Source organism: Loxodonta africana, chromosome 10 (genome assembly GCF_030014295.1).
Source record: "Loxodonta africana isolate mLoxAfr1 chromosome 10, mLoxAfr1.hap2, whole genome shotgun sequence".
Taxonomy (NCBI): Eukaryota; Metazoa; Chordata; class Mammalia; order Proboscidea; family Elephantidae; genus Loxodonta; species Loxodonta africana.
Genome location: NC_087351.1, coordinates 75063059 through 75081666, shown reverse-complemented (window position 1 = coordinate 75081666; position 18608 = coordinate 75063059). Strand labels below are relative to the sequence as shown.

Sequence of the window (18608 nt, the reverse complement as noted above, 5' to 3'; positions counted from 1 at the left end):
GATATGTCATACGTATGTCAATGAAGTAGATTTGTGGGAATAGGGAAACCAGTGTCAGATATTAGGTTGGCCACTGAGCAGCTGAGTCATCTTGGTCAGGTAAATTAACTCTTTTGTGCTTTCATTTCCTGATCTGTAAAATGGGAATGATCACACTTTATGCATAAATTTGATAGGAGGTTTAAAGGAGATTATGAATGTGAAAGTAGATTGTAAAGCATCGTGCAAAATACACATATTACTTGTTTTAATTACTCAGAAGAAGGTAATAATTACTGTCGTAGTAGAAGCATGTTCCTATCTTTGTTAATCACTCTGATTTTTAGAGTATTTCTACTTGGACTCAATGGAATTTTTGTATCAAAATCCACAACGGTAAAAGTCGATGTTTCTAATTTTACCTTCTACAGTTAGCTTCCTTTTTATTTCTCAGGGATATATTCCACCAATGAGGAATCTGAAGGAAAAGAAATTGCAATGTACCCAACATGCCCTGCCTGGGACCTGTCTTTGGCAATGTCAGTCCTTCGGCATATGTAATTTTTGAGAATATTTTTTTTCGTAAGTGACCATCATGCCAACAGTTTGCTTACTTTTTGAATTTATCCGATTTATTTGCTTTGTTCTATCACCAAAACTCCAGTTTAGACTTTAGCACTGATAGTTGTGCAAATCTGTCATTTTTTAATGTCCTGGGGTTCCACATTCATGACTGGTATGATTCAAGTGGTCCCTCGTGTAGCATATTTGTCTTTGTCTGAGATCACTGCAAAAAGGAAGCACACGGAAGATTGAAGTCAGCCATCTGCCCAGAGGTTAATTTTGTACATTCCTTGAATTTGTTTCAGAATAAATGGCCTTTGAAAGATTTCTATACCAGCTATCCCAGTCTTATTTTGTCCAACTGACCTCACCCAATTTCAGACAATTTTCAAGGAACTTGTTCTATGAATTTTGTTGCTATGATTTAGGTTTGCAAACCTTAAAAAGTTATAAAAAGACTCTTAAAATGATAGAGGCTCCATCTATCTGCCATGGTTAAGTCAGTCCAGGTGTGAGTACAGTAAGATTCACAATAGCGTGGTGACATGCCCTGGCCTAAAATTATAGGATTCCCTAAAGAATGTCATACTTAACTGCAAAATGAAACACTTCTTGCACCATCATACTCTTTCATAGTTTTCTTTTATCTCCAATATTGTGACTTTGTAGGACGATTTCTCTCTTTGATCCACCTGTAAGGAATGATTACAGGTAACTTTCACGTGTTTGTATTTGAACTTAAGAGGTGCTTACACTATAAGTTTTGAGTTTATAAAATGCAAAGTCTTTAAGTCCATGCCTTAAAGCAAAATGTCTCAAAGAGATAAATTCCTAAAAAAGATACATTTCAAACTGAAACTTATAATTCACTTTCATAGAAAGATAGCTGGAGGTTATTTCAATTTTAGATCATTTTATTCTGAGTTTCTAAATATTCTATCTAATTTTCCAGTTATGTCCTGTATTTTTTTGCCTCCCTATATTCTTCATTATTTTTTCAAATATGAGATTGTGGCTTACTTACCTTTGTGAAGCAATACATTTGCGAGCTTAATTGCACCTTCTACACTCTTCATAAATGAAGGGACCTGACATTTATTGGCCACCTACTAGGTATTAGGTACATTATCTGTATCATCTTGTTTAGTCTATAGGACAATACCGTAAGGTAATGCCACTATTGTACTCATTATATGAAGAAACTAAAGCAAAACAAAACAGCAAGCACAACAAAAAATGAGGAACAGAAATGTTTAGCCACTGTCCCAGCTTGATAGTAAACAAATAGAACATGACAGACTTGGACTTGAATTCAGATGTTTGACTCCAAAGTTTATGCTTTTTCTATTATACCAGGTGGCACTAAGAATGTTTTTAAGAAATCATCACGTTATAATAAGGTGCCACAGTGTGCATAAATCTAATATGTGTGTGTTTAATTATATTGCAAGCTAACTTGCAAATAAAGGTCCAAAGTGTCTCAGAACTCTAGTAAGCCTACTGACAGCAGCTTTTGCCTGGTTTGCAGAACCTAAACATGGACTTGGCCCAGTATTTGCCTGCACTGCTTAGTCAGCATAGACATGGAAGTAGAACTGTTGCCTTTGGGATTTCTCTTTGCTGACATCTGGTACAGGGGTATCATTGCTAATGAATATAAACTGGAATTTAGAAAACCCCAAATTATGATGAAACCCAGTGCCATTGCTGTCCTACTGGGGTGACTTTTAATCACTATGGGACCTAAAGTGCATAATGTTAATGTAATCAACAGGAATTATACCAGTGTCCTAATTACAGACAGAAATCAACACTCAGGACTCAATATTAGCAGTGGTCCACACTTTCATCTCCCTTGAAAGGAACAGGGATGGTGAATGAAAATCAATGGCAGGATTCAGCCTTTTCATGCTGATTCAGATTTTACACAAATTTTAATTCCCCAGATGAACTGAGACTTAGGCAATGAGGGCATTTTTATGGCTCCAAATTAAGTAACGTGGTGTTTAGATAAAATAATATGAACTATATGTGGCTTTAATGAACTCTCCGACATGAATACAAATCTGCCTTTGGCTGATTGAGGAGGAGCTCATCACAAAGTGTAGTAAATTCTCCTGCAGGGATAATTGTATATACATACAGATTGATAGAGAGTTAGATTCATCCATCCATCAATCATCCATCCATCCATCATCCAACTATCCACTCATATATAGCATAAGAAAAATGAACAGTAGGTAATAATATTTAAGATATGGGCAAATAAAGCAAATGTAATGGGTAGTAAAATGGAATAGCAGTACTAATATTTGGATAGGAAATCAGAACCCGAATAGTCACAGTAACTCCAAAAAGGAATTATCCTGGCCTTAGCCTATTTTGTGCTTGTATTTCCTTGTCAGCAGAAGAACAGTGGTACCCATGTCTTCACAACTCTCAAAGAGTCAGGAATCAGGAGTTCTGCTTTAGCTCCTTTAAGTTTCCCCATATACCAATATATAAAACAAAAAAGGTAATCATTTTAGATAAAATCTACCATCTTACTAGTTATTTTCTATTTGCTTCATTTTTTATTTTATTTTCATTTTCTTCTTTTATGTCTGTTTTTGGATTTAGTATTTTTTATGATTCAACTTTATCTCCACTATTGGTGTATTATTTATACTTCTGTTTATGTTTTTTTAGTAGTTGGCCTAGGGTTTACAATATACCCACTCTCACTTATCAACGTGGTTAGGTTCCAAAGACCAGATCATTATGTGAAAATTGGCATTATGCAAAAATGGAGGATGACTACATCAGATCACAAAAATGGAGAATGACTACATTATTACCTAACTGCCAAATTACATCATTGTGTAACTGCCAAACTACTGAGAATCATGGCCTAGCCTTGTTGACACATAACCTTAACCATCACAGCCAGCGTTACTGTCGCCTCGCACCTCGGCATTCGTTACTGCCAAGCATATTTCATCAAAGCACAAAATAGTTGGATAGTAGATTTTGTATTGTTGTTGTAAATATGAAATATAAGTTAACAAGATAGTCACTAAGTGAGGGGTAGGCATATTGATCTTTAATTAATCGCCATCTTCTTTAAGATAATCTTCTACTTTACTTGTAGTGTAAAAACCTAAGTGTATACTGCTTATGCTTATTCTCTATTTCTTTTTCCCCTCCTTTATTTATTTATCTTATGCTAATTTTTTTTTTATTGTTATAACTGTCCTTTCATGTATGTTTTAAACACACAGTATATTGCTATTATTTTTATTTTAGGTGGTCAAATCATATTTTATAACTATTAAGAATCAGAAACTATTTTTAATAATAACCTTTATGTTTATATTCCTATTGCTCTTTATTTTTTTGTGTAGACCTATGTTTCTGTCTGCTATCATAGACCATCTGTCTGAAGAACTTCCTTTTCCTTTTCTTTTAGTGTAGTAATAAATTGGTAATAAATTCTCTCAGTTTTCTTTCAGTGGCTTTATAGTTTAGATTTACCTTTAAATTTATCATTCATCTCATATTAACTTTGAGTTGAGTTGAGATTTACCTTTTTTAATATAGATAATTTTTTTTTTCAGCACATTTGAAAAAAAGATTTTCTTTGCTCATTGAGATGCTTTGGTACCTTTGTTTAAAATCAAATGTCCGTATAATCTTGGTTCTATTTCTAGGTGCTTTAGTCTTTTCCATTATTTTTAGTTTATGCTTATGCCAGTCCTACAGTCTTGATTATAGTACTTCATAATAGGTCTTGATTTTAGGTGGTATAATTCCTTCATATTTATTCTTTCTTTGCAAGATAGCTTTAGATAATCTACATTGCTTGTTTTCTCATATTAATTTTAGAAAGAATTCATCTATTTTTACAAAAAACTCATGCTGGGATGATGTTTGAAACTGTGTTGAATCACTAGGTCAACGGGGAGGTGATTGGCTTCTTAACAATATTGTTTACAATACATGAACATGGTATATCTCTGCTTTTATTTAGGTCTTTAATTCATCTCAATGTTTTTTATAGTTTTCAGTGTAGCTATCTTATATGTTTTTTTTTGTTAAATATATTCCTAATTATTTAATGATTTTAATGTTTTGTAAATGATATTTTAAAAATCATTTTCTAATTGCTGCTAGGATATACACCTTTTTTTGTATATTGGCTTTGTATCATGAAACTGAAAAATTCACATATGATCGTTAGAATTTTCTACTTAAGAAGCAATGTAAGCTATAAGTACAGACAGTTTTACTTTCTTGTTTGCAATCCTTATGCCTTTTTATTCATGTCTTTTTCCACTGGTTAAAAAAACAAAACAAAACAAAGCAAACCTGTTGCCACCAAGTCATTTCTGACTCATAGTGACCCTAAGGGACAGAGTAGAACTGTCTCATAGAGTTTCCAAGGCGCTCCTGGTGGATTTGAACTGCCGACCTTTTGGTTAGCAGCCAAAGCTCTTAACCACTACGCCACCAGGGTTTCCATTTCCACTGGTTAGGACTTCAATATAATGCTAAATATGAGTGGTGAGAGTGGACATGCTTGTCTTGTTCTTGATCTTAGGGGTAAGGTATCAATATCTCATAATTACATATGCTGTTATGTGTCAGTCTTTCCTAAATGACCCTTATTAGATTAACAAAGTTCCTTTCTGTTTCTAATTTGCAGAGATTTATTATACACGCCTGTTGAATTTTGTCAAATGCTTTTTCTGCATCTGTTTAAGTGATCATGCTATTTTTCTTTTTTATTCTGTTAACATGATGAATTGCACCAATTGATTTTTCAATGTTAAACCAAACCTACATTTCTAGAATAAACTTTTTTTGGTCACCCAGTACCTTTCTTTTTATGCAGTGCTGGGTTACATTTGCTAGTATTTACTTAAGAAGTTTCGCATCTATGTTTATGAGGGATGTTGGCCTTGATAAGCTTAAACATAATAAATTTCAACCTGTACGTAAGTATAGGTTATAATGCCTACAACTAATGAGTTGAAAAGCAGTGATGAAAATGCATGAAAACTTCTGAAAATGTTTTTACGGATTTACATACAAAAGAAGGCTTACAAATCCTCTACTGAAAATTGTCACATAGATTATATACAAAGAGAATAACGCTAGAATTTGTGTTTTTTGGGTTCCTTGTAATGTAGCAAAATTATTCTGTGCCCAGATAAGAATTTTATTAAAAATTATTTTGTTAACTCTGCTTTTTCAGTACTCTGTTGTAGAGAAACAACTTTCATCCAAGCCTTCTGCAACAAAGAGATTTTTATTGTGACATAACAGAAAACAGAATGGGAAACTGGCTGCAAGCACTCAGGCTATTAAAAAAAAAAAAAAAAAAAAAAAAACAGGCTATTAGCAGACCAAAATCCAAAGAAGCACAATCTCTAAGTGCTTTTTATACAATTTTGACAGGTGTGATTCGTTATGAGTGAATTACTTACAGACTATGATTGGTTAAAGTAAAGACAAGGAACTAAGATCACGATTGGCTGACCTTTTCTTGTTTTTCTGTTCTAACAATTTGGTCTCTTGACGCAGGGGTCTCCAGTCTGTCATATGATGGTTGTTTTTTATTTGTTATTTGGGCTAAGTATGGTGTTGGGTAGATCTTTAACTCACTTCCTGGGGTAAATTGTTAGTTTCCCTACACACATCCACTGTCCATTGAACTAGTTAGAGCACTCTGCCTCACTCCTTTGATGTAGTTTGCTATTGTTTCAAGCTTTTCAGATTCTGACGAACAAGTTGGCCTTTTTCGGTTATGGCCTGCTGTGGTTAGGTTAACCCTTTATCACTCTCAAATTATTTTGAAAACACATTTACTTCTTTTTAAAAGTACAAAATAAAAAAAAGTTAATTGTCACTGTTACTTCTTTAAAAATATTGCGTGTAGCTATTTCTTGTCTTTGGGTACTTACAACTTATGTTCTTATTTTCTCTGACAAGTCTTGATTTTGCCTTTCCCAAATTCTGGCCCTGAATGCACAATAATAAAACTGTTAGGATGACCTTTATATCTAAACTGTCTCTGAGTTTCCTGGAACGGCCATCAGGAAACACAAAGATTTCCTCCTCCACCTTATAAAAGGAAGGATATAGGAATAATTATGTTTGCTTAGCATTTTCCACACTTAATTAATTCCAGACCTATGTGAGAGCTCTCTTGTTTACCAACCAAAAAAAAAAAAAAAAACTTCGGATAAAAAAAAAAAAAAAACCTGAAATCAACAAATCAAAAGAGAATTCCAGCCTGTCTAAGGCATTTATATGTAAATAAAATGTGTTAAGATGAGTAGATTCCAATGATTCTTTATCTTTCATATTAAAATAAACATTATCATGTTCATGTACAAAGGCTGACACAATAGCTATCTCTAAAATGGTTTTGTTTCTAGGTTTAAATACTCTTGTCAATCAGGGGCAATCATTACACAGTTTATGGGATAAATTAAAGTCCTAGGAGTTTGTTGGTTTTCACACTTTCCATAATATTATCTTTCTTTCAGCATAACCAGTGAATAAATCTTTATAAAATTGATAATGTTTTGTAGCTGAATAGAGTGTTCCACCCTCCTCCATTCTAATAGATAGTTGTATAATAAATTAACCAAAGACATTTTGTTTTTTTACCCACAGGGTTTCTGCTTCCTTACATTCATTTAAAGTCCTCTGATTTAAGCTTAAAATCTGGATTGTGACTTCTGGAAGGAACACCCAAAGAATCTGAATAAGGGACTTTAACAGATTCTCTCTCTTTTTCTTTCCCTCTTTCTCTTTCAGGGAGATGTTCACCCTTGGAAACCTGTCACCTTGTTGTGAGGAAGCCAGGCCTTGTGGTGTAGGCAATCTGGCCAACATCCCTAGCTAAGCTGTCAGCCCCTGGCCAACATTAACCATCAGCCAAGTGAGTGAGTGAGCTTTCAGGTGATTCCAGCCCCCAGCCTTCAAGCCCTCTGAGCTGATACTCAGTGAAGCAGGAATGAGGTGTTTTTACCAAGCCCTGCTCAAATTGCAGATTCATAAGCAAAGTAAATATCATTTTAAGCCACCAAATTTTGGAATAATTTGTCATGCCGTCAGTAACTGGAATTGATTTTAGTACTGGAACATAGTCACTGGAACAGATAATACATTTTTAGGTATCACAGACATCATCGTCACAGACAGGTGACTGAGTCAGGATTTCCAGAACTGTTTGGTTTCAGAAGCAGAAAATTTTTATTGGCCTTTACTTTAATTTGGATATGAATTGTTCAACTTTGCAGTAGTAAAGGTGAAGGCCAATTAATGGTAACCGCCACTTGATTATTTAAGAAAAATCCAGATAGATAATGGATATATATGGGATATGCTTCATACTCTAATAATCCTGTGGCTGGAAGAAACCTGTAAAAAGGATTTTGATGTATTGGCAAGTTATTACCCAAGGGTAACTACCACCAGAAATATATGGAGGATCGTTTTTACGTATTAGAAAAAACACAAGTTTTATAAACAAAAAGTATCTTAGCAAATCTGATAAGTAAAAACAGATATCATTTTTGTTTAATTTGAATTTAATTACTAGTATAGTTGAACTTTTTCATGTTTATTAGGTACTTTTTTATTCCTTCTGTTGTGAATTGATTGTTCATGTCAACTGCCCCCTCAATGGAATGTTCATATCTTCTTACTGATTTTAAGAATCTTTTACATAAGAATATTAACCTTTTGTCTATCATTTATTTGAACATAGTATTTTGGCTCATGAGTTTAAAATTTTTTATAGTGTCTAACATATAGAAATTTTTAATATTTTTATAGCTATATCTTTTGATAGCTATATCTACGTTCTGTTCCTTTATGATCTTCCTAAAGTCCTTTCAAACTCAAGATTACAGAAAACCATCTATACTTTCTTATACCAAAGTCATTACTTCAGTTTTGAAAATTAAATCTATATGTGAGGTAAGAATCTAACATTTTTCCTATGATCAAGGTATCAACAGATCATTATTATATTTATTATCATAAAACACAGCAATTACTGTATCCTCCATTGTTTTTTTTTTTTTTTTTTTAACCATTGTTTAGTTGTCATATAACCTTTGTAATAACAATCAAAAACACCTCTTCCTTCATTGTTGCTGTTAGGTGCTGTCACTCTGATTCTTGACTCATAGTGACCCCATGGGACAGAATAGAACTGCCTCATAGAGTTTTCTAGGCTGTAATCTTTATGGAAGCAGATCATCAGGTCTTTCTCCTTTGGAGCTGCTGGGGAGATTTGAACCAACGACCTTTTAGTTAGCATATGAGACCTTAACCATTGCACCACCCAGGCTCCTTTTCCTTTATTACATATTCATATTTTTGCAGAAGATCCTCTTGTTCTGAATTCCTACAATAAATTGACAATCTTTCCACAGTATGTTTCTAATTTTTCTTTTTTTCCATTATATCCTTATTTATTCACTCACCAAACATTTGTTGAGTGCACTAAAAGCAAAATACTGTGTTGAACTCTTTTCCTACCACACCTGATTATATTTCTGTTAACAGAGTACTAGTATCAACAAAAGATGGAATTAGGGATCTTATATCCAAGGGTATAATTTACATATTTATGGAGTGTGTTGTCCATATTACTCTTATTGAGTTACAATGTACAGAACCTAATTTTGGAGAAGAAAAGTTTTAGTATGTTTTATAAATTTTTTTGTTGAGCATCAGTTATTTTGAAATTGTTGAATACAAATCTATCAAGGTATGAAAAAAATTTCCTGATGACTTAAAAAAAAGAATCCGACCCTATACATAAAGCAAACCAAAAAAAAAAAAAAAACAAACCCATGCTGTCGAGTTGATTCCGACTCATAGCAACACTATAGAACAGTGTAGAACTGCCCCATAGGGTTCCCAAGGAGCTGCTGGTGGATTCAAACTGCCGACCTTTTGGTTAATAGTCAAGCTCTTAACCACTGCACCACCAGGGCTCCTAACCTTACACATAATGGAGAAAATTATACATTTTAAAATAAGAATCATAGAAAAATTTCTATTATTTATATTTGTAGTAAAAAGAATAACTGAGATGTATAAAGAATGCAAGCCCCTATGTATCTGTCCGTTTGTCGTACAGTGGGGGCTTGTGTGTTCCTGTGATGCTGGAAGCTATGCCATTGGTATTCAGATACCATCAGGGTCACCCATGGTGGACAGGTTTCAGCTGAGCATCTAGACTAAGACAGACTAGGAAGAAGGACCCAGCAGTGTACTTTTGAAAAGAATTAGCCAGTGAAAACCTTATAAATAGCAGTGAAACATTGTCTGATATAGTGCCAGAAGAGGAGCCTCCCCCAGGTTGGAAGGCACTCAAAAGATGAAGGAGGAAGAGCTGCCTCCTCAAAGTAGACTTGACCTTAATGACGTGGATGGAGTCAAGGTTTTGGGACCTGCATTTGCGTATGTGGCACAACTCAACATGAGGAGAAACAGCTGCAAACTCCATTAATAATCAGAATTTGGAATGTATCAATCTAGGAAAACCAGAGATCATCAAAAATGAAATGGAAACACATAAGCATTGATATCCTATGCATTAGTGAGCTGAAATGGACTAGTATTGACCATTTTGAATCGGACAATCATATGGTCTACTATGCCAGTAATGACAACTTAAAGAGGAATGGCATTGCATTCATCATCAAAGAGAACATTTCAAGATCCATCCTGAAGTACAATGCTGTCAGTAATAGGATAATATCCAAATGCCTACAAGGAAGACCAGTTAATCTATTATTCAAATTTACCCATCAAGCTCTAAGGCTAAAGATGAAGAAATTGAAGATTTTTATCAGCTTCTGCAGTCTGAAATTGATTGAACATGCAATCAGGGTGCATTAAAAATTACTGGTGATTGCAATGTGAAAGTTGGAAGCAAAGAAGAAGGATTAGTAGTTGGAAAATATGGCATTGGTGATAGAAACGATGCTGGAGATCGCATGATAGAATTTTGCAAGACCAAAGACTTCTTCATTGCAAGTGTCTTTTTTCACCCATGTAAATGGCAATTGTACACATGGACCTCACCAGATGGAATATACGGGAATCAAATCAACTACATTTGTGGAGACAGACAATGGAAAAGCTCAATATCATCAGTCAGAACAAGGCCAGGGAATGAATGTGGATCAGACCGTCAATTGTTCATACGCAGTTTCAAGTTGAAACTGAAGAAAATCAGACTAAGTTCAAGAGCTACAGTACAACCTTGAGTATATCCCACCTGAATTTAGAGACTATCTCAAGAATAGATCAGATGCGTTGAACACTAATGACTGAAGGCCAGACAAGTTGTGGAATGACACCAAAACATCATACGTGAAGAAAGCAAGAGGTTATTAAAAAGACAGGAAAGAAAGAAAAGATCAAAATGGATGTCAGAAGAGAGTCTGAAACTTGATTTTGAACGCCCAGGAGCTAAAGCAAAAGGGAGAAATGATGGAGTAAAACAGCTGAACAGAAGACTTCAAAGGGCAGCTCTAGAAGACAAAGTAAAGTATTATAATGACATGTGCAAAGACCTGGAGGTAGAAAATAAAAAAGGAAGAACACCCTCAGCATTTTTCAAGCTGAAGAACTGAAGAAAAAATTCAAACCTTGAGTTGCAATAGTGAAGAATTCTATGGAGAAGATATTAAGTGACACAGGAAGCATCAAAAGAAGATGGAAGGAATACACAGAGTCACTATACCAAAAAGAACTGGTCAATGTTCAACCATTTCAGGAGGTAACATATGATCAGGTACCCATGGTACTGAAGGAAGAAGTCCAAGCTGCACTGAATGCATTGAAGAAAACAAGGTTCCAGGAATTGTTGGAATACCAACTGAGATGTTTCAACAAATGGATGCAGCACTAGAAGTGGTCACTCGTGTATGCCAAGAAATTTGGAACACAGCTACCTGGCCAGCCGACTGAAAGAGATCCATATTTAGGCCTATTCCCAAGAAAGCTGATCCAACTGAAAGTGGAAATTATCAAACAATATCATTAATATCACATGCAAGCAAAACTTTGCTGAAGATCATTCAAAAGCAGCTGCAACAGTATATCAACAGGGAACTGCCAGAAATTCAGGCCAGATTCAGAAGAGGACATGGAACCAGGGATGTCATTGCTGATGTCATATGGATCCTGGCTGAAAGCAGAGAATACCAGGAGGATGTTTACCTGTGTTTTATTGACTATGCAAAGGCATTGCACTGTGTGGATCATAACAAACTATGCATAACATTGCCAAGAATGGGAATTCAGAACACTTAATTGTGCTCGTGAGGAACTTGTACATAGATCAAGAGGCAGTTGTCTGGACAGAACAAGGGGATACTGAGTGGTTTAAAGTCAGTAAAGGTATGCATCAGGGTTGTATTCTTTCACCATACCTATTCAATCTGTATGCTGAGCAAATAATCTGAGCAGCTGGACTATAGGAATAAGAACGGGGCATCAGGATTGGAGGGAGACTCATCAACAACCTGCGTTATGAACATGACAGGACATCCCTGGCTGAAACTGAAGAGGACTTGAAGCACTTACCGATGAAGATCAAAGACCACAGCCTGCGGTATGGATCATCCCTCAACATAAAGAGAACAAAAGTCTTCACAACTGGACCAATAAGCAAGATCGTGATAGAGAAAAGATTAAAGTTGTCAAGGATTTCATTTTACTTGGGTCCTCAATCAACACGCATGGAAGCAGCAGTCAAGAAATCAAAAGATGCATTGCATTGGGCAAATCTGCTGCAAAGGACCTCTTTAAAGTGTTGAAATGCAAAGATGTCACCTTGAACTCGAAGGTGCCCCTGACCCAAGCCATGGTGTTTTAAATCGCCTCATATGCATGTGAAAGCTGGACAATGAATAAGGTAGACTGAAGAAGAATTGATATCTTTGAATTGTGTTGGCAAAGAATATTGAATATACCATGGACTGCCAAAAGAACGAACAAATCTGTCTTGAAAGAAGTACAACCAGAATGCTCCTTAGAAGCAAGGATGGGGAGACTGCATCTTACATACTTTGGACATGTGATCAGGAGGGATCAGTTCCTGGAGAAGTGTATCATGCTTGGTAAAGTACAGTGTCAGTGGAAAAGAGAAAGACTGTCAACAAGATGGACTGACACAGTGGCTGCAACAATAGGCTCAAATATAGCAACTATTGTGAGAATGGTGTGAGACTGGGCAGTGTTTCATTCTGTTTACATACAGTCTCTATGATTTGGAACCCACTCAATGGCACCTAACAACAACATAAAGAACGGATAAAAGTAATATGGGAAGTTTCTTAAATGATTACAGAATTGAGGATATGTAATTGTTCTTGCTAGAAATTGGCTTCTTGATTGGTAATAGCATATATGGAGTCCCTGGATGGCACAGACAGCTAAGCACTAGACTATAAGCTGAAAGATTGGCCATTTAAAACCACCCAGAAATGCCTCAGAAGTCAGGCCTGTGATATGCTTCTGAAAGTTCACAGCTTTAAAAATCCTATGGGGTAGTTCTACTGTCCACACATGGGGTTGTCATGAGTTGGAATCAACTTGATTGCAACTAATAGTAACAACAACAACAGCACTTATATCTCTATGTCTCCAAAAAACCCCAAACCTGTTGCTGTAGAGTCGATTCCAACTAATGGCTATCCCACATGTTTTAGAGCAGAACTGCACTCCATAGGGTCTTCAGTGGCTGTTATCTTGGCAGTAGATCACCGGTCCTTCCTTCCACAGTGCCGCCGGGTAGATTCAAACCACCAACCCTTTGATTAGTTGTTAGTTGCCATTGAGTTGGCTCCAACTCACAGGGACCCCATGAATAACATAACAAAATGTTGCCTGGTCCTCTGCCATCCTCACAATTATTTCTACATTTTAGCCCTTTGTTGCAGCCTCTGTGTCAGTCCATCTCATTGAGAGTCTCTTTTTCGCTGACCCAGTACTTCCCTAAGCATGATGTCTTTCTCCAGTGATTGGTCCTTTCTGATGGCATGTCCAAAGTAAGTGAGACAAAGTATTTTCCTTCCTCACTTCTAAGGAGTGCGTTGATGGTTTGCACCACCCAGGTACTCCAGAGAAAGATATAGGGTTTTTGTGTGTGTGTGTGTGTGTGTGGAGCAACCCGCATATATCCTAAATTGCCTCTAACCCTATTTTTTTTTATAATTTTTGTCGTACTTTAAGTGAAAGTTTACAAATCAAGTCAGTCTGTCTCATATAAACTTATATACACCTTACTACATACTCCCATTTACTCTCCCGCTAATGAGTCAGCCCGCTCCCTCCTTCCAGTCTCTCCTTTCCTGACTCTTTTGCCAGTTTCTAATGCTTTCTACCCTCCCATCTCCCCTCCAGACAGGAGATGCCAACACAGTCTCAAGTGTCCACCTGATACAAGTAGCTCACTCCTCATCAGCATCTCTCTCCAGCCCATTGTCCAGTCCCTTCCATGTCTGATGAGTTGTCTTTGGGAATGGTTCCTGTCCTGGGCCAACAGAAGTTTTGGGGACCATGACCGACAGGGTTCTTCCAGTCTCAGTCAGACCATTAAGTCTGGTCTTTTAATGAGAATCTGGGGTCTGCATCCCACTGTTCTCCTGCTCGCTCTGAGGTTCTTTGTTGTGCTCCCTGTCAGGGCAGTCATCGGTTGTGTCTAACCCTAGTTTTGACGTGCCTCATTCCTACCCAACCTTAAGGTCCAGGTTATTTTCGACCTGTTCATGAAGCTCTTTCTGATCCTCTCCCTTTGCTGACTGGTAATAACTTGTCCCAAGTCTGTGTCCAAATCACCTTCAAATGAATTTGTCTTATTATAATATACATAATTATGTGATAAGGAGCTATAAATTAAGTTATTGTACGATGTTTTGCCCCAGCACCTAGGACAACAGCTGGTGTATAACATATGATGAATATTTATTGAAATGAATTATTATTATCTCTGTGATATTTTGCTTTCCTACTCACTGGTGGAAACCCTGGTGGCATAGTGGTTAAGTGCTACGGCTGCTAACCAAAGGGCCAGCAGTATGAATCTGCCAAGTGCTCCTTGGAAACTCTATGGGGCAGTTCTACTCTGTCCTATAGGGTTGCTAAGAGTCACCCTCCTGATGATCAGGGACCGTGTTGTCTTCATGTATTTGTTTCCCTTGGAGTCTATGACCTTTCATGGAGTAAGGGATCAATACCTACATATTGAGTGGTATATTTATGATGCACTGCTTACATGTAAAATCTCATTTAATCCTCACAAAACCTGGGATGTAAGCAGTATAATTATTTTCATTTTATAGATAAGGAATATGTCCATGGCCACCCAGCCACCAAGCAACAGAACTGGGGTTCAGCCACACGATCTGAGACTCTGCAGTCCACTTTCTTAACTGCTTCACAGTCTCCCTGTTGTGAACAGAATGCTGTAGTACAACTGGAGACTTTAAAAAGCCTGCCTTAGATTCGAAAAAAAATATTGAATGGTATATCTGATTTATTTCTCAAGCTATAATTTTCTTATCTAACTACTTTCCAGGGCTACATTGTCTTCATTTTAAAATATGCATCAGTGACACTTATTAGGCATATAACTTATTTTCACTCTCTCTGAGAATTTATAATTCTGCCAAGGTAAACATTATTAAATGGTGGTACCTGAAATTACCATGTTATCTTTTAACAGTAAAGGCAGCAAGCAGAGCAGAATAATAATTTTATTTTCTGTAAACCCACCATTGTTACTATCTATGTTAGGAACTCACACATTTGGGTCTGAGCATACTAAAGGGAAGGATTCAATACATAAGAGACTACGGATCACAGGGAGGCTTTATCCTAGCTCTTTCTACTCTGTTGTATTTTTTTTTACAGTTTTGTCTATGAGTGGATTAACACATGACTCTACTTGAGTTAAATAAAATGACTCATTATTTTGCCACCTAATGCATCAGAAGGCAGACACTTTTATGGTTGGCAGAAACACTTGTACTTGAACATCTCTGGTAATTTTGAATATTCCTGGAAACTTCCATCTTCAACAATATTTTCCAAAACTATAGTTTACTTTCCAGATGCTAATGCAACTAATATATACAATATGGCTGTTTGCTGTCTCCTTTTCTCTTTTGCAACCTGAAATATATACTCTGTTGTCGCTGTTAGGTGCGTCGAGTCAGTTCTAACTCACAGCTATACTCATAGTTGTACTCATAGTACAACAGAATGAAACACTGCCCAATCCTGCACCATCCTTGCAATCGTTGCTATGCTTGAGCCCACCATTGCAGGCACTGTGTAAATCCATCTCATTGAGGGCCTTTCTCTCTTTTGCTGACCCTCTACTTCACTCAAGCATGATGACCCTCTCCAATGACTGGTCCACCTGCTCATTTCTAAAGAGCATTCTGGCTGTACACACATGTTGTCTAGCAGAGACAACATGAAGGCAATGGTCCTTCAGTGGTAGAATTCTCGCCTTCCATTCAAAAGACCTGGATTTAATCCCCAACCGTCACCCATTTGTCAGTGGAGTTTTGCCTGTTACTGTGACTCTGAACAGATTTCAGTGGAGCTTCCAGGCTAAGATGGACTAGGGAAAAAGGCCTGGTGGCCTGCTTCTGAAAGTCAGCCAGTGAAAACTTCATGGATCAGAACAGTTTAGTTCCAGGTTCGACTTAAGGGCAGCTAACAACAACAGCACAGAGCAGGGAGCTTGGTGTCGTTTATAGCACCATGATTTTTATTTAGAACCTGTTTCCTTCTATCTTATGGTCAGATTGATTTCTCTTAAATTACAACAGCAATAGCAGTAACAATAACACTGCTCAAAGTGTCTCTAGTTCAAGCTCACCCCAGGCCTCAAACTTATTTAAAAAGAGATAAGGTATATATTATTACAATATTTTTCCTACTCCTCCTCTCCACCATCTGGTGGGCCTCTACAATTTCATTTCTGATTCCTCTACATCTCTGCTTGCCCCCTGCCCTTGATTCTTTAGCCACGTTGAATCCTTGGAGTCCAGAACACTCCAGGCTTTTTTTCTTTTTTTTTACTCAGTGCTTTGGATTCTGCTTCGCTCTTTCTCTTTGGTTGCTCATCCTTTGATTCTAAGTATCACTCTGTTTCAGGAAGCCTTTCCTTTAATTTCAGGGCCTTGATGGTGCAGTAGTTAAGTGTTTGGCTTCTAACTAAAAGGTCAGCAGTTCAAATCCACCAGCTGCTCCTTGGAAACCCTATGGGGCAGTTCTACTCTGTTCTATAGGGTCACTATGAGTCAGAATTGACTTGACACCAATGGGTTTTCCTTTACTCCCAGACTCCATCATCTACGTTCTTATCCCATGTTGCCCATTACTCTGTAAAAGCACTTTTTGTGTTTTGTAGTAATTTAACTGCATTCATGTTTTTATCTTCATTGAGACTTGAGGGAAGGACCTGACCTTAATTCTTTTCTGTATTCCTATTACTTATGACAATGCATTGCAAAAAATGTATTGGATGAATTAATAAATAATTGAAAAGCATAGGTTTAGTAATTAGACCTGGGTTGAAATCTCAATTCTACAACTTAACTTCCCATATGACCTTAAGCAAGCTACATACCTTCTCTGAATCCTGTTTTTATTACTTACAAAATGAGGACATAACAATCTTTCCCACAGTGTTATTGCACAGTTTAATAAGATTTCATATATAAAGTTCCTAACACAGCATTTGGCACATATTTTTCTTTTAGATATTAGATATGGCCTTGGTGATAGAAATGCTGCTGGAGATCAGATGATTGAATTTTCCAAGACCAATGATTTCTTCATTGCAAATACCTTTTTTTCACCAACAAAGTATTGACTATACACATGGACCTTGCCAGATGGAATACACAGGAATCAAACTGACTACAGCTGTGGAAAGATGATGGAAAATCTCAATATCATCAGTCAGAGCAAGGCCAGGGGCCAACTGCGGATCAGACCATCATTACTCATATGTGAGTTCAAGTTGAAACTGAAGAAAATTAGAACAAGTCTATGAGAGTCAAACCACGACCTTGAGTATATCCCACCTGAATTTAGAGACCATTTCAAGAATAGATTTGACATGTTGAACACTAATGACTGAAGACCAGACAAGTTGTGGAATGACATCAAGGACATCATACATGAAGAAAGCAAGAGATCGTTAAAAGGACATAAGAGAAAGAAAAGACCTAAACGGATGTCAGAAGAGACTCTGAAACTTGCTCTTGAACGTTGAGTAGCTAAAGCAAAAGGAAAAATGACGAAGTAAAAGAGCTGAACGGAAGATTTCAAAGGGTGGCTCAGGAAGACAAAGTAAAGTATTATGATGACATGTGCAAAGATCTGGAGATACAAAACCAAAAAAGAAGAACACGCTCAGTGTTTCTCAAGCTGAAAGGACTGAAGAAAAAATTCAAGCCTCGGGCTACAATAGAGAAGGATTCTATGGGAAAAATATTAAATGATGCAGGAAACATTGAAAGAAGATGGAAGAAATACACACAGAGACTATACCAAACAGAATTGGTTGACGTTCAACCATTTCAGGAGATAACATCTGATCAGGCACTGATGATACTGAAGGAAGAATCCAGGATGCGAAGAAGGCATTGGCGAGAAACAAGGCTCTGGAAATTGACAGAATACCAATTTGAGATGTTTCAGCAAACAGATGCAATGCTGGAAGTACTCACTAGTTTATGCCAAGAAATTTGGATGAGAGCTACCTGGCCGACTGACTGTAAGAGATCCATATTTATGCCTATTCCCAAGAAAGCTGATCCAACCAAATGTGGAAATTACTGAACAATATCATTAATATCATACACAAGTAAAATTTTGCTGAAAATCATTCAAAAGCAGCTGCAGCAGTATATTGACAGGGAACTGCCAGAAATTCAGGCTGTATTTAGAAGGAAGTGGAACCAGGGATATCATTGCTGATGTCAGATGAATCCTGGCTGAGCAGAGGATACCAGAAA

General features: G+C 36.7%; 1 long non-coding RNA gene across 2 annotated transcripts in view; it reads left to right on the top strand.

Moving 5' to 3' along the window:
• Positions 1–18608, top strand: part of LOC111750161 (uncharacterized) — a 228258-nt gene that overhangs the window by 194083 nt on the left and 15567 nt on the right. For both annotated transcript variants that reach the window (XR_010323174.1, XR_002785316.2), the window contains exon 3: positions 7351–7474. This is a non-coding gene — a long non-coding RNA (uncharacterized LOC111750161). The remainder of the gene's footprint in view (positions 1–7350; positions 7475–18608) is intronic.